This window comes from Rhagoletis zephyria, unplaced genomic scaffold, assembly GCF_001687245.7.
Source record: "Rhagoletis zephyria isolate East Lansing unplaced genomic scaffold, Rhagoletis_zephyria_1.1 Rzeph_scaffold_00071, whole genome shotgun sequence".
Lineage (NCBI taxonomy): Eukaryota > Metazoa > Arthropoda > Insecta > Diptera > Tephritidae > Rhagoletis > Rhagoletis zephyria.
Genome location: NW_016157155.1, coordinates 339,841 through 354,568, shown reverse-complemented (window position 1 = coordinate 354,568; position 14,728 = coordinate 339,841). Strand labels below are relative to the sequence as shown.

General features: G+C 34.7%; 1 protein-coding gene across 3 annotated transcripts in view; it reads left to right on the top strand.

Annotated features, from left to right (window-relative positions):
• Nucleotides 1–14,728, top strand: part of C1GalTA (Glycoprotein-N-acetylgalactosamine 3-beta-galactosyltransferase 1) — a 347,855-nt gene that overhangs the window by 12,513 nt on the left and 320,614 nt on the right. The window contains exon 2 of one of the 3 annotated variants that reach the window (XM_017627295.1): nt 3,938–4,140. The exons of the other annotated variants lie outside the window; for them this stretch is intronic. The gene's annotated coding sequence lies outside the window, so the exon portion shown is untranslated. The remainder of the gene's footprint in view (nt 1–3,937; nt 4,141–14,728) is intronic. 3 annotated transcript variants of the gene reach the window in all.

Sequence of the window (14,728 nt, the reverse complement as noted above, 5' to 3'; positions counted from 1 at the left end):
CCCCCACTGCGATGGAAAGATCAGGTGGAGAAGGACTTGGCTTCACTTGGCGTTTCCAATTGGCGTCAGTTGGCACAGAGGAGAAACGACTGGCGTGCTTTGCTGAACTCGGCCAAAATCGCTTAGGCGGTTACAGCGCCAAAAAAGAAGAAAAAGAAGAAGAAGAATTATAATTGATTACTAATTCCTCGGTTAAAAACACTAACTGAATTATTCATTGCGATTACCGAACCTATGTAATCGTTTTGATTAGTAATCGTAATCTAAAGTTAACAGGTCTGATTTTACTCAACCCGCCGTTTTTAGCCGTTTTAAAGAAAACGGGATTTCCTGGGCTATCATGCTATTACAAAAGGCGAGTTCTTCGAAAAAAATAAAAGCTTTTTTGGGTGTCAACCATGTTGAAAAAAATTGTTGCTGCTAATATTTGCGAAAGTTCCATGAAACTGTAAGAAGAAAAAACGCGTATTTTTTGCAAATACATATTTATCAAAGAAAGATGAAAATTATGGAAAACAATTTGGAAAGGATGCTAAAATATTTAGATCTGGAAACACAGCGTTTCTTGCTGATGAAGTTCTTTTCGAAATCAAAAAGCCAACTGTGTCGACCATCAGCCGGATTCTATGTTTCGCTATCGCTAAAATGCTAAAATAGGAAAACTAAAATTTTTCCAAATTTTTAGTTATCTCCAAAAATTACGGTGCTGTCCTCCCTTTCGCTAAAAATAGCTTAGCCTACATTTTTTGGTGATAAATAATCCATTATAATGGTGATAAATAGTGAAAATGGAAGTATGTGATAGCAAAAAAAAAAATAGCAACCTCAATTTGGATTACATTTCATCTCCTGTAGCGTAGTCGTGGCTATGTTACAAATACTACACTTGCGCCGATTCGCAAAGATTATTGATGAGCAGCCTTCTCAAAAAGGCAAATCCTTGAGAGAATTTACGGATTGAAATTTCGAAATTTTTTACTCAAAGTGAATAGAGCTTTGAACATTAATTTCACATATGTATTAGTTTCAAAAACATTCGAATGAGTATGGTAAGAAAATAACTTGTGTCAAAACCAAGCTAATTGGACAAAGTTTTTGAGTGCTACCACAGAATAAACAGCATACAGAAGACACATGTCGACTATCGAACTAATTTGAATTTATGGCACGAGCGGTGAGGCAAGCAAGGGTATCACAAGCGGCGCTGCCTCTGTTACTTTAGCAGTATTTTCACTCGGCTGACGCTGTTAATTCCATCATCCCTATGACGACAAGATGTTAACTAACTTCGTTTTCCATCACGATCAGCGTTGCCGTTTTGATACAATTGTATAATTTTTAATATTTTTTTTTTCTAAATTGTAATATCTGATACTTTTTTGTTCCCAAATGGCGTATTTTAATACTTTCGGCTGGCAGAAATGACTTTCTTAAAACTATGAATAGTATTACTAGTCTAAAGGCAAATATTTTTTTTCTTGTTATTTAAAGTTTCACAATTTATATATAGATATTTATGAGGTTGATTTGGTAACTCTAATAAGGTAAACACAACCCGCTGTTATAGGGTTCCTAAACCACACAAAAACATTACGCAATATCTTGCGTCGGTCGTTTCTGTGGTGTATGGGGTCGTTTGTACTAAATTGCACCGTTATTGCGCTAAAATAAAAATTATTTTGATATTTTGCTCACGTTTGTGTTATTATAAAATAATTTGTGCTGCGTATGGCGACAACTGCGAAATTTTTAGTCTAGTTTTGATTTTGGTGTCCAGATCGTGCTGTAAAAAAATGGATAAAAGCGTAGAAGAAAATAAATTTTTTTAAAGTTTTTTTTTTACGTTTTAAAGCTGAAGCTATCAAAATATACAACGCACATTCATATGTCTTGCACATATTTACTTGATCAACGTTTCTTCAAAATAAGGCTTGCGGAATTTTATGCTGTAGTAATTTCCACAATATTGAGTTGTACAAGTCTCGGGTTTCGCAAGGATTTTGTGTGGTTTAGGGCCATATAAGTTTGTTCCTCGTTATGCAAATAAGCAGACAAAAGCAAGAAATATAATTTTTTTTTATAACTATGGATTTAATTATAAAATGTTATTTATTTATTTTTTTTTTAAATAATAGTTTAACAAACAACAGTTTTGTTTGCTTTTGACACTATTTCAGCTTGGCAGCTGATACATTTTTTTCAAGCTCGTGGCAACGCTGATTACGATGTGTGTTTGTGGCGAGAAGTTAACTTCATGTTATTCATAGTGGACGTGATGTTAACTCCTCTCCTCTGTTCCGGGTCGCCATGTTATTCATAGTGGTCGTGATGTTAAAGTATGTTCACATATAAATATTATCTCGGTCAAAGCTCGTTTTTTAATCACCCCGTTTACACAGGCAAATCTCAGATTAATATCCGTAAAATTTTTTGGGCTTGTTATTCTCACATCTCAAGGAAAGGTTATGTTTCTTCTCTGTGCCACCGTGATCACTTTTTTCTGCAATATAAAGCAATTTAAATATGGTTTAACTTAATATTTTATTAAAAATACCTTTACAAACCTCTTTTCCTTGCTAGCGTCCTATTTTGTTTACTTTTACATTTGGCTTTTCTCCTCTTCGCAAAAATAATCGATAAAAACAAGTTGGACACCGAAAAGTTATCGGTTAAATCTGAGATTATTTTATAATTACAGATTAACAAGGGACGAATTTTGTATGGCTAATCTCTTTTTCTAATTACAGATTAGGGAGTTTAGCTCGAAAATAAGGATAATCTACTTATATGTGAACCTAGTATTAACTTCTCTGCTCTGGTCCGGGTTGTAATATTACGTCTGTAGAAGAAAAATAAATTTGTATGTGGGGCGTCTTCTGTATACTGTTTATTCTGTGGTACTACTTAAACACATATACTCATCATTTGAATACACAAAAAAGCAGAAAAGTCTGTTTTACGGAAGTCAAGTCATGTTTTCACATTTTATTTACTGCCTTTACACTTTTTTAACGTTTGCCATCTTTTTACATTAAAATAATGCAATAATTTAGCTTCTATTCATTTCGCATAGAAAAAGTAATCATTCGACCTAATGTGCAGTGTGGCGAATTAAAGCAACCACCGCAGGTTTACGAAAATAATTTCGTTAAATGTACGAATTATTTTGGGGCATTTTTCAAAAGTAAAAACAGAACAAAGAAATAATACGAAATTCTTTAGTAAATAGTACGAACGCATTCGTAAAGTATACTAAAGATCTGGGCTCGAATCGTAACATCCGTCCACGGATCGAAAAGGATACGAAAGAAAATTACGTGATACGTCAGGCAGTATAAGCTGAATGGGACAAAGAGTACGTTGACGTAGGCTATAATCCGAAAAATGTGTTTTTACGTGACGAGTAATATGATAACGTATGTTACGATTCGAGCCCAGATGTCTCATGTTTTCGTAGAATGTACGAAAGCGGTTTTGTACAATTAACGAAAATTTTCGTGGCTCAAAATGACGAAAAATTTCGTAAGATGTACACAAGTTTTCGTTATATTTACGAAGATTTTATTTTCAGTGTAATATTTCATGTACCGTTTTTAGCTTGAATTCGATATTAATATAAGTTTAGCGGCTGTGGCTCCGACACAGCCCGCAGGTCAAGACAAAGGTGCTGGACTAATCCTTTTTATCTCTTCTTACTAATTGCAAACTCTGATCAATGAAAAATATATGTGCTCTGCTGTAAAAACTACAAAACTGCTTATTACAAGCTTTTATTTTTGTTTTTATAAATAAAGTATGTTGTCAGTGTTAATAAACAAACTACTAATTTTTGTCGTTATAAACTCCTCAGTACCGAAAAACCAAATAATTACCTAGAAAATCAAAATTTGTACATTTAATAAACTTTTATTAATACAAAACTCCTATATGTATGTAGAAATAACACACGTTCTACAAATGGATGTGTATAACATTGCTGGTGCCGGCGTTGAAGGTGATGTTGGTATTGGCCTTAAAGTGATAGTGGCGATGTTCAAGGTGATGGTGGCGATTTTGCTGGTGGAGGCGTGGAATGTTGATGGTGCCGATTTTGCTGTTGCCGGTGTTGAAGGTGATGGTAGACACAAAATTCCTATAAAAGTAAGAATTCCGCTCTAACAAAATGAAAACTTTTCACAATTCGAATAAAAAATGTATAAATGTGTGCGTGTGATAGCTAAACAGTTGCGTAGCTGTGTGTAAATCATTTAAGTTTAAGTTTAAGTTTAAGGGGAAACTGCTCAGCCATGTCTTGCAGGGAATGCTGCCTGTCATTGCTCTCTCCTTTGGTATTTGTGCAAAGATGGTTCTGAGAAGGCAAACTTTTTCCGAAGAAAAGAACCCGCCATTAGCTTTGATCCAATACTTTTCGTGTAAAATCCTGTAAAAATGTCAAACAACAAAATTTCTCTCTGAAGTGAGACTACATAGTGAGTAACAATCAAAAATTGCTGGAACAAAAAAGCATTTTTGCTGTAAAAACGTCAAACAGCCGATCGCTTGACACTTTTCATGATTTTACCAGAAGAAAAAGTTCGGGTAAAATCTTGCAACATCATTCTCTGCACAGCTCTCCAATCATTTACAGGATTTTGGAGTCCGCGAACATTTTTCCTGTAACTTCATGCAAGTTCGTGTAACAACCTGTAAGTTCATGGAGTACTTGATCAGAGCTATTAATTGTTGAGTAAAACTTTGCAATAAACCGCTACCATTTATAGCATATTTTACCAAATTTTGCTTTTCTTGCCTAATAGCGGTAAAGAACTGTAATCATTTAAGACACGAAATATCGTCATTGAGCAAAAAGTAGCTAAAACCAATATTTTAAAAATCGGCTTTATCAGGGCTTCTGAAAATTTTATTTTCCTTGAGTAATTCATTTGCACTTGAGCTCGACCGACACAAATTGCGTTTTGTGTTTTTGTGGAGTAACTTCAAAAATTCTTAACTTGTAAACCCACATTGAAAAAATATTATTAGAAATCAAAATTTTTAGTATTTATTGAATATGGTTTGGTTAAAAAAATTGAGGGCGGATCAAATCGTATGGGAGATATTTTCGACTATGCGCGTATATCACAGAAGGATTCTACGTGTAATTATAAGCAAATTTGCCGAAGAAAATAGGTCTCTTAGCATTTTGCTGTAGTGTCGTAAAGAAGGCCTTAACATTTTGTATGAAAACATTCTATAAGAGGGTTTTTCGTATGAGGAGTCCATTTATGCACTTATCTTTTTCATAAAAATTCCTTCAGAGAGCGCAACAGTGAAAATTTTCACATTTTCTTCGAAAGCTATTTTCGCAATTTGGCAAACACCAAATTGATTTTAGACTAGGGCTGCCAGACGTCCCGGTTTTCCCGGACATGTCCCGGTTTTAGACTATTTGTCCCGGTGTCCCGGTCCAATCTTAAAATGTCCCGGGTTTCGTTTAAGTGTCCCGGCTTTCGATTTGATTGCACAAATTTTGCATAAAAATGACTATACTGAGAGATAAAACGCGTTGTAATATTAAGAAAAATTTTATGAATTTAAAAAAATTTAAAAACAATACTTTCATACCACGCACACGTGGTGTTGAATCAAACTGAACATTTGAATGCACATTTACATGTCTGGCTGTAGCTGAGTGCACGAAGATGCTTGCCACAATTTGCTAATTTCCAGAGCGTCATGGTTCAAATCCCATTACAGGCAGCATGGAATTTAGATATTTTTTAACTTAATTATGAAAAAGCATCCCATAAGTGCAAAGCGCTTATTTTTAATATTGGCGTATTTCAGTTGAATAATTCTATACTAAATACTAAAATTTGTATTCTTAAATTTATTACGAGTTGGGTTGGTGCTCCTTCATATGCGAATTTTTTTTTTAAATTTAGCACGTTTTGCACAAGCAATAGTTGATGATTAATATAAGTATGTACCTAAATACGTTAAAATGACATGCACAGAGTTTTACAATTATATTAAGCAAAAGCCAGAAGTTTTGAAACAAGTTCACAGCAACGAAACAAATGACTGATATTTTAATGTTACCTTGTATTTAATTTTTTTTTTTCGTTAGACCTAGATTACTTAGTTATAAGTACCGCGACGTACAAAATTATTGGCTCGGAGACTCTTTCATCTCATCACAATTTCTAATCAGATCTTTTAGAAAAATTTTGAAAATGTAGCTTTTGAGCCAATTAGTAAAGTGCAAGTCTCAAGTTACCAGAAAATTTCGTTGATTTTTTGCAATTATTTATTTTTTGCTGACAGTGTCTTCCACATACCAAAAAATGTCGAACATAGTTTGTATGGAAGAAACTCTCAGTAAAAAAAATACCAAAAATCAACTAAATTTTTATGGGCTGCAAAATTTTATTTTCAAAATTTTTATACAAAAGTCTGAATGGAAAGTTGCGAATTTGTATGCAAATTTTTTGCTTTTGAGCCAATTAGTAAAGTGCAAGTCTCAAGTTACCAGAAAATTTCGTTGATTTTTTGCAATTATTTATTTTTTGCTGACAGTGTCTTCCACATACCAAAAAATGTCGAACATAGTTTGTATGGAACAAACTCTCAGTAAAAAAAATACCAAAAATCAACTAAATTTTTATGGGCTGCAAAATTTTATTTTCAAAATTTTTAAAAAAAAGTCTGAATGGAAAGTTGCGAATTTGTATGCAAATTTATTGCATTTTCCCGAGTTTTGCACAAAGTTTAGAAATTTTATTTTTATGTTTTCTGATGTATTTAGTATAAACTGTATTTTTATAAGGAACAAAAAAGGAACATGCATTGTGAAAAATTCTCTGTGCTTTAGTTGTGATAAATTGTTTTGTTTTGCTGATGTACGTTGTAATGATCTCATGATCTCATGTTTTTATGTTTTTGTTTTTGTTTGTCAAAATAAAATTTTACTACATCCTTTCGTACGTAATTTTTGTCGAAACGAAAGGGAAGGGAGCGAGAGGCCTCTCCCCTCCCCCCCCGTAAGTGTCCCGGTTTGGTAACAGAGATATCTGGCAGCCCTATTTTAGACCCATAAGTGCTACATTTTTGAAAGTAAATATGTATTTTTTTTTGTTATTTAATGGCCCTATAGCAATTATATTGCAAAATTTCTATTGAGCTTGAGGCCGGTTTTAATGAATCCCACTGAAAGAAGTCTGATGAGGAAATGTGGTGATTTTCGAAATAGCTACAATCACCTCTACCATTTTTTTCAAAATCTATCTATTATTCTGAAACAAGGCGCTTATTCCCAGCTATCTACAAATCGTACAGAGGCAAATTATACATCAAATTAAAGAGCTCCACCTGAAACTTTGCACAAATTGTTCGGATTTCAGATTCATTGAACCATTTTCGAAATATTTGCGTCGAAAGATTTAAAAATGTTTACATTGAGCAAAGCATTGCTACGTTCATTTCGCTAGGCAGCGTCTCAGCGGGACATAAGAGAATGAAAAATTGTTCCATTTATTCGCTTTCTTCTCTGTTTTTGTTTCATATCGATCAAAGCTTTTCTAGGTTCGTGTGCATGTAGGCAGCGATACAGCGGAAGATCTGCAAAGAAAATGTTCCCTTTGTCTCTAAACATACAAACACAACGTTGTTACCACGGTTGGCATCTCCAATTTATTTTTCGGTCCAAAAAATAGACCAAATGGTAAAAAATTGACCAATTTTTATTACATCCGGAAATTGAGTGGAGTTTATTCCTCTTTATCAAGAAAATATGCCAATTCAGTTTTTATGACGATTTTTTTATATTGCATCCAAAGTGCATTACAATTGTATATTACTAACATTATAAAGTATTGTTCACTCAAAATCGGTATGCGTGCAAGCAATTCCTGTACAGCAATTGTTGAAATGTATTAAGAAGTTGCATTGCAGATCGTTAGACAATTGATCTACCATTATGAGGTTGAATTTCATAGTACTGGCTTTTAATTTGTCAGTTTTATTCGTGTTGGGAGTGGCTGCCCAAAAAATAATGTTGAACAAATTCATTGAAAATCCCACATTTTCGAGATCAAAAATCAAATTAAAATTAAATACAGTGAACAAAAAAAGTTTACGTACACCCAGATGTGAGAAGAAAACTCGAATGAATTAAATATTTCCTTTCTCAGTAACTCCTTTGACGTAATCCTATGCTTCCTAATCCTTTTTTTCCAACAAATTCCAGATGTACTCAATTGGGGTTATGTCTGGAGATTGTGGGGGTGTATGGAGTTGCTTACAATTGTATAGCAGCCATTCTTTTACCAGAAATGAAGTGTGTTTCGGATCGTTGTCCTGTTGAAACACAAAACTTTTCTCATCCAGTCCAAGCTGCGAAGCACTTTGCTTAAGATTATCCTTCAAAATATTTAAATACATATGTTTGTCCATTTTTGAGGTTATATAGACCAGGTTTCCTACGCCAGCCGTGGCCATACACCCCCACACCATCACGTTTCCACCGCCGTGCTTAACAGTTGGAGTTAGATTTTTTAAATGTAAAGCTTCATTGGTCTTTCTCCACACTTTTTTAGCACCATCTGCGCCAAAAATGTTGAATTTGGACTCGTCGCTCCATACGATATTATCCCAAAATGAATCTGGCGTCCACATATTTTCGCGCAAATGCCAAACGCTTTTGTCGGTTCACTTTTGATATGAATGGCTTTTTACGTGGCGTTCGGGCTTTATACCCTTCCTTGTGGAGCACATTTCGAATTGTTTGGGAATGCACATTACGACCAGAGCAATGAAATATTTCCTCTTGTATTTGAGGAGCCGATTTCTTGGGGTCAGTTTTAATGGCGGCCAAGCTTTGGCGTTCATCTTTCGGCGTAAGTTTTTTCGGACGTCCAGAACGAGGCTTCACTTGCAAATTTCCGGAGTTTCCTTAAGAATTTATGATTGCTTGCACACTTGAAGGAGCTCTGCTTACTATTTTGCCAATAGCACGAAGGCTTTTGTTCTCCAAGTATAATTTAAAAATTATTTTACGCGTCCTTACCACGACCCATGGTCACTATTTATTACGAAACTTAAAACAGAAATTATATGGAAACGTAACACAATGAAATTACAAACGTCATAAAAACGATTTAGATTTCTAAGAATATTAGATCTCCCAAAACAATGGCGGCAAAGTAAAAAATTGAAAAATTTACGTAAACTTTTTTGATGTTTTTTTCTTTTCTTGCAAATACGGGCTTCCTTGAAGAAGTAATGCAGTTCATTTTAAGACCCACTGCGAACAGGCAGTTCAATTATATATACCGTTTACAAAAAAAGGCTATTTAACTATATTATAAGGGGTGATTTTTATCAAATATTTTTATGTTATGGGGTGTACGTAAACTTTTTTTGTTCACTGTACATATACCGAAAACTTCTAATTTTCCTCCAGAAATCAATGAATCCTTCTGCTTAAACTAACGGAGTAAGCTAATGTTAAAAGTTTTAAGCTAAAAAGAAACATGGTGATATCCTCTTAAAACTAAATTTATAGAAGTTGACACAGTTGTCAAAGGGATATGAAATGACGAGAAAATCGAATCAGTCTCATTAAAACTCGATCATACTCCACAATGGGTCATATGACCCCAAAAATATGCTGGAAGGAGCGCTTGTACAAAGTGTTAAGCCATTGTATCATTAATTTTTTTAGACCTTCAGTAAAGTTTTGGTAGGTTTTAATGGAAACTAATTATTCACAGGTAACCTTAAATCCGCTTGAAGTCAAAGATGTGAATAAAGTTCTGGAAGTCAAATCGAAAAACACGTGGTACCTATTTATTTAAAACAAAATTAGTAGAGATGTGAGAACTATGAAAAAACATAAGCTAAAGATAGTTTATACAATGTTCTGATCGACATCGAAAACATGTTTTCGTTAGTAAAACTGGTTTTCGACCTAAAACTTGTGTTTTCGTCCATGTAAAATCTGTCAAACGAAAACTAGTTTTCGCTGAAAACCACTTGAAAACTCACGTTCCACTCATTCCAATCGGTGTCTGCACTAGTTTTTTTCGATTATTTATCGAAGTGGAAGTAATATTTTATCATCTTTAATACGTCATTTCGGATTTATTGTTAATAGGCTGGCAAAAATAAAGTAAGCATGGAAGTAATAGGTTGTTAATGAAAAGAAATTGAAGGAAAAGTATTTTCGTTTTGTTTTTGTGTAGCAAAACTGTAAACAAAGGATGAAAGCAACGTGAACGAAAACACCAACAGTCGGTGTGAACAGCCTTCAGCCCACAATCCCAAAACTCGTTTTCAAGATGTTTTCGTTGTCGGTCAGAACATGGTATTAGTGGAACAAGTTGACTACTCAAGTCTCTAGAACGCGTTTTCAGGAAAATTTTATCATTATCAAAGAAATTGTCTGTTATTTATTTATCCAAGCAAAATATGAAACTTTCGCTAACATCTATCTATAGCGGAATATTTCCCCTTATTTTAATGTATTAAATATTATTTTCTGAAGACCTGTTAAAAAAGATAGAACCCATTTCACGCGTACCGATTTTGAGTGAACTACGCTTTATTATTTGAAGTTTTAAATCACAATTTGTTTCTTAATTTCGTTTTTATTAATGCTAAATCAAAAAATGTGGGCTCAGCTGCTGCAGAACTGTGAGGCAGACTAAAAATGTTATGAACTAAATCACACAATTCTCCAAAGGAACATTATTTTCATGTGCTAAACCCTAGGATTAAAGTTTTGCTACCTTTCCATATTTTTGCCAGCCACTTTAATATTGGTCACCAAGTAATTGAAATTAGCAAGAAACCGCGATATTTTTTGAAGCCTGCTTTGACAGATGATTAGCCATGCCATATTTGAAGATCAGTGGCAAGGCGAGTTCACACTTTTAGCAGGTGTTGCCAATCGGCCCTATGCTGAATATCGTCATCGTCATCGTCGACGATCATCAGCGCATCAGTAACATGGCTGACGATGGCCGTATCGTCACTTTTACTGAAAATCACGATATTCAACATAGGGGCGAATATTCATAAATTAAATTGAAAAAATTGAAAACGCGAAACTATTGCATGCAGTGATGAAATTGATGGTACAATTGTACTTTTTTGTTACATTTTGAATTCCAAAAGTACATTGGTACTACATCGAAATTTTTGATACAATTTTGTCAAAATACGGCGCTACGCAAAATTCTCTCGCAATACCATTGTGTATACTTGGAAATTGGAATTTCTGTGGATGAAAATATTATCATCTTTTTCTACCTCATAGAAGTAAATACGTGGTGTTTCTTAACAACGAAAGACTTGCTAAAATCAACAAACAGTTGTAAAATGTTTTTTGTGAAACTTCGATTGCGTTAAACGTAACTGTTTTTTTGTAAAGTTTTTGTGTTACATGCACTTAATAAACATACTTGTAACCTTTTTTTGATTACCTTGATATATTTATTTGTATTGGTAACTTAGAGTACATCTCCACAAAACATACGTATGCTGTTATATGGGAAGAGGAGGGGGGAAGACATGGGAAAGCTGGAAAGGGTGAGACGGTAGGAACAGGACGATAACATATATAGTGTCTTGTAGGAAAAACGCTCCGTGCTCACCACAAAGTTCCTTAAGCAAATGATATCTATTCTCATCGAGAGTTTGGAAGAAATGCGACCCGAGGTGCTTCAACCTTAGTTTCGCAAAGGCAGGACTCCAGAGCATCAGGTGTTGAGGAAATTCCATACCACTATTTACCATGCAGCTGGTGCAGTAAGGGTCATCGATGATATTCAGCCTTACTGCATGCTTACTTATAACGCAATGACAAGGTAGAACGCTCACAAGGAGTGAGAAGTGTAACTTGTTTAGTTGCTCCCTGGACCGCCCCTGGTCTACACGTGGTCAGAAGGACTTAGCCACCTTGCAGCCCAGCGCACGCTGAGCTGACTAAACGCGCATCTGTCCAGAAGTAGACCGCGTGAGATCAGCGGAGCACCCAGACCTTGAGCAATTTCTCAAGGGTTCCCTGTATTGCCAGCTCATCGGCTACGCAATTGCCCATGATTTCGCTATGACCCGGAACCCAAATGAGTTTAATAGCGTAGTTATCCGATGCGGTCGATAAGGAAGTACAACCAGTCCTCACCGTTTTCTAAAGAACCAACAAGGATCCAAAAGCTGCTTGGCTGTCGAAATAGATATTCGCCTATATAAAATTGGTTACACTAGAGAACAAACAATCCGAAGCCTCCTGTATTGCGGCTACCTCTGCTTGGAAAACGCTACAGTGATCCGGTTGCCTGAATTTTAGATTGATGGAGAGTTTTTTCTGTATACACTTTTGAATCTAAACGAAAATTCGAGCAGCAGTTCGGATAGCTTGAAAATTGCTGCAAACTATACTGGATATTTTCCTCTTGTGAGATAACCGATGACATTTCATGGAAATTTTGTTGCTGGACATGTTTTACTGGAGATGTTAAATGCACGTACCAATAGAGATATTTACCTAATTTAAAAGCATATGTGTTTATATGGTGTATGGTCTTTTAAATGTTGGTACTTTTTCGGCTGATTTAGTACTTTTTTTTTGGCCATTTGGTACAAAATTCAAAAACCTATTTATCATCCCTGGTGATAATAATCTAACCAAAGGCTTGTGAAACGGCAACCGTGGTTGTTATATATCCATACATTCATATACACTAGGTTCTTTCCCGTACGCAACGCGGGATACCGCGGGTGCCCAAAGTAGCCCAGAAATCATTCTCGTACTCAACAAAATGGGTAATAGAGAGCGAAAATTTGAACGTATTGTATCGTAAGTGTCTTCTTCTTCCTGCCCGAAACAGCCCGGACTTTTTCTTGGGTACAAATGGATAAAGTGTCAAAGTGCATATCAGCTGTTTTGTGTTTACATGTAGTCCGCATTTACTTGGTGCTTTTAAGGAATAGTGAATGAATTTTCAATCTTTATATACTTAAAATCAAATTTGTGAAACAAAAATTCAATTCCAAGAGTTTGCATTTAAGTGACAAAAACAAAAACAACGCGAATCAGCTGTTTCTCAAATTCTGGGCACGAAATGTGGTTTTTAGCGTTCCCGTACTTCTGGATTATGTTCCATTTTTGAGAGCAAACTTTTCGCTTATTCTCTAATTACCGGATCCGGTCCGGATTGTCAGAGAAAGAACCTACTATCAACAACATCGCTGCAGCGCTGTAGGCTTTATTTTGATTTGAGCATTGCTATGTTCCATTTATTCGTTTTCGTCCCTTGGTGTAATTGATCAAAACCACTTGAAGGACTGATCAAGTTCGTATCCAAAAAATAAGCACTGTTCGGTTGTTAATAAAGGCCTACAAATGTTGAACTATAAAACATAGCGACATGTGTCACATCATGCAAGTGCCAGTTCATATTATGTCGCTCGTACATGTTTCACAATAACATATGAAGACACTGTCGAAAATTTGAAATCAAATCATGCATCAAATCTATGCATGTCAACACAAGCAACACATGCGAAATAGTCAGCATTATTAATTATACTAGAGTGCCAGTTACTGTCGAAATTCGACAGTTTTTCTAGTTTTAAAAGCCTTGGAGAGGTTTTCTAACTTAACACGTAGCGATACTTATAAGGTACAAATTAACTAACCGGAAAATCTTCTGCTAAAACGTAACTAATTTTTTTTTTATCTGCGAAGGTCTTTGGAGGACTTCAGCAGGACTTGGAATTGACCCGATACATTCAAGTTTATCGATAAATTTCAATGATTTGATACATATCGATAGTTCGATGAATTTCAAGAACACTAAAATTCGATAACTCAACAAAATTCGTTAACTCGACCAATTTCTATAACTGTGAAATTCGATGGCTCGATAAATTTCGATAACTCAAAAATGTAAAAACTATGGATACCTTTATAAATTTTTACTTTTGACATCTCCACATTTTTCGAAAACTATCTAAACATTTTGATAACTCGTTACATTCTGTTAAGACGATTAAATGCGATAAGGAGTGATAAATCGATAACCTTGAAATTTCGATAAATCGATATATTTTGAAAATTCCATAAACTTTGCTTTGTTGAACCAACCAATTTCAGTAGATCAATAATTATCGATAACTCTGTAAGTTGAAAGAACTCCATGCATTACGACACCTCGATATATTTCGTTAAGTCTATAAATAATGATAAGTCAATAAATATCGATAACTTGATACATCAATTATATAAATAGGCAATCATGTTTCCTTTACACCCCTTTTACTAAACTATACTTCTAAGGTATAAACAATTATATACCATTAGAAAGGTATTTTGATGCTGATGTGCAGGCAATTTTTAAAATTTCAAATTAGTTTAAAATAGAGCGAAAAAATCAATTCAAAAGTGACACCAATACTAATGTCATACACGTACATGGTTGGGGCGGAAATGCCCCCTAAATGTATGCTTTAATACTGGTATTGAATTACAGAAACGTGCTAAGCAGCAGTTTAGGAATAAGATGGATGTACATATGTATGTACAGGAATAGATTAGACTTAAACAAGGAAGAAGGTAAAGTTGAGTATGGAGAAGAAGAAAGGGATAAATACGGAAATTAAAATAAAACTAAAAAACCTAAATATAAAGACAAAGATGAAGGAAAATTTAAATACCTAACCTAATAACAATGGTGGGGGTGAA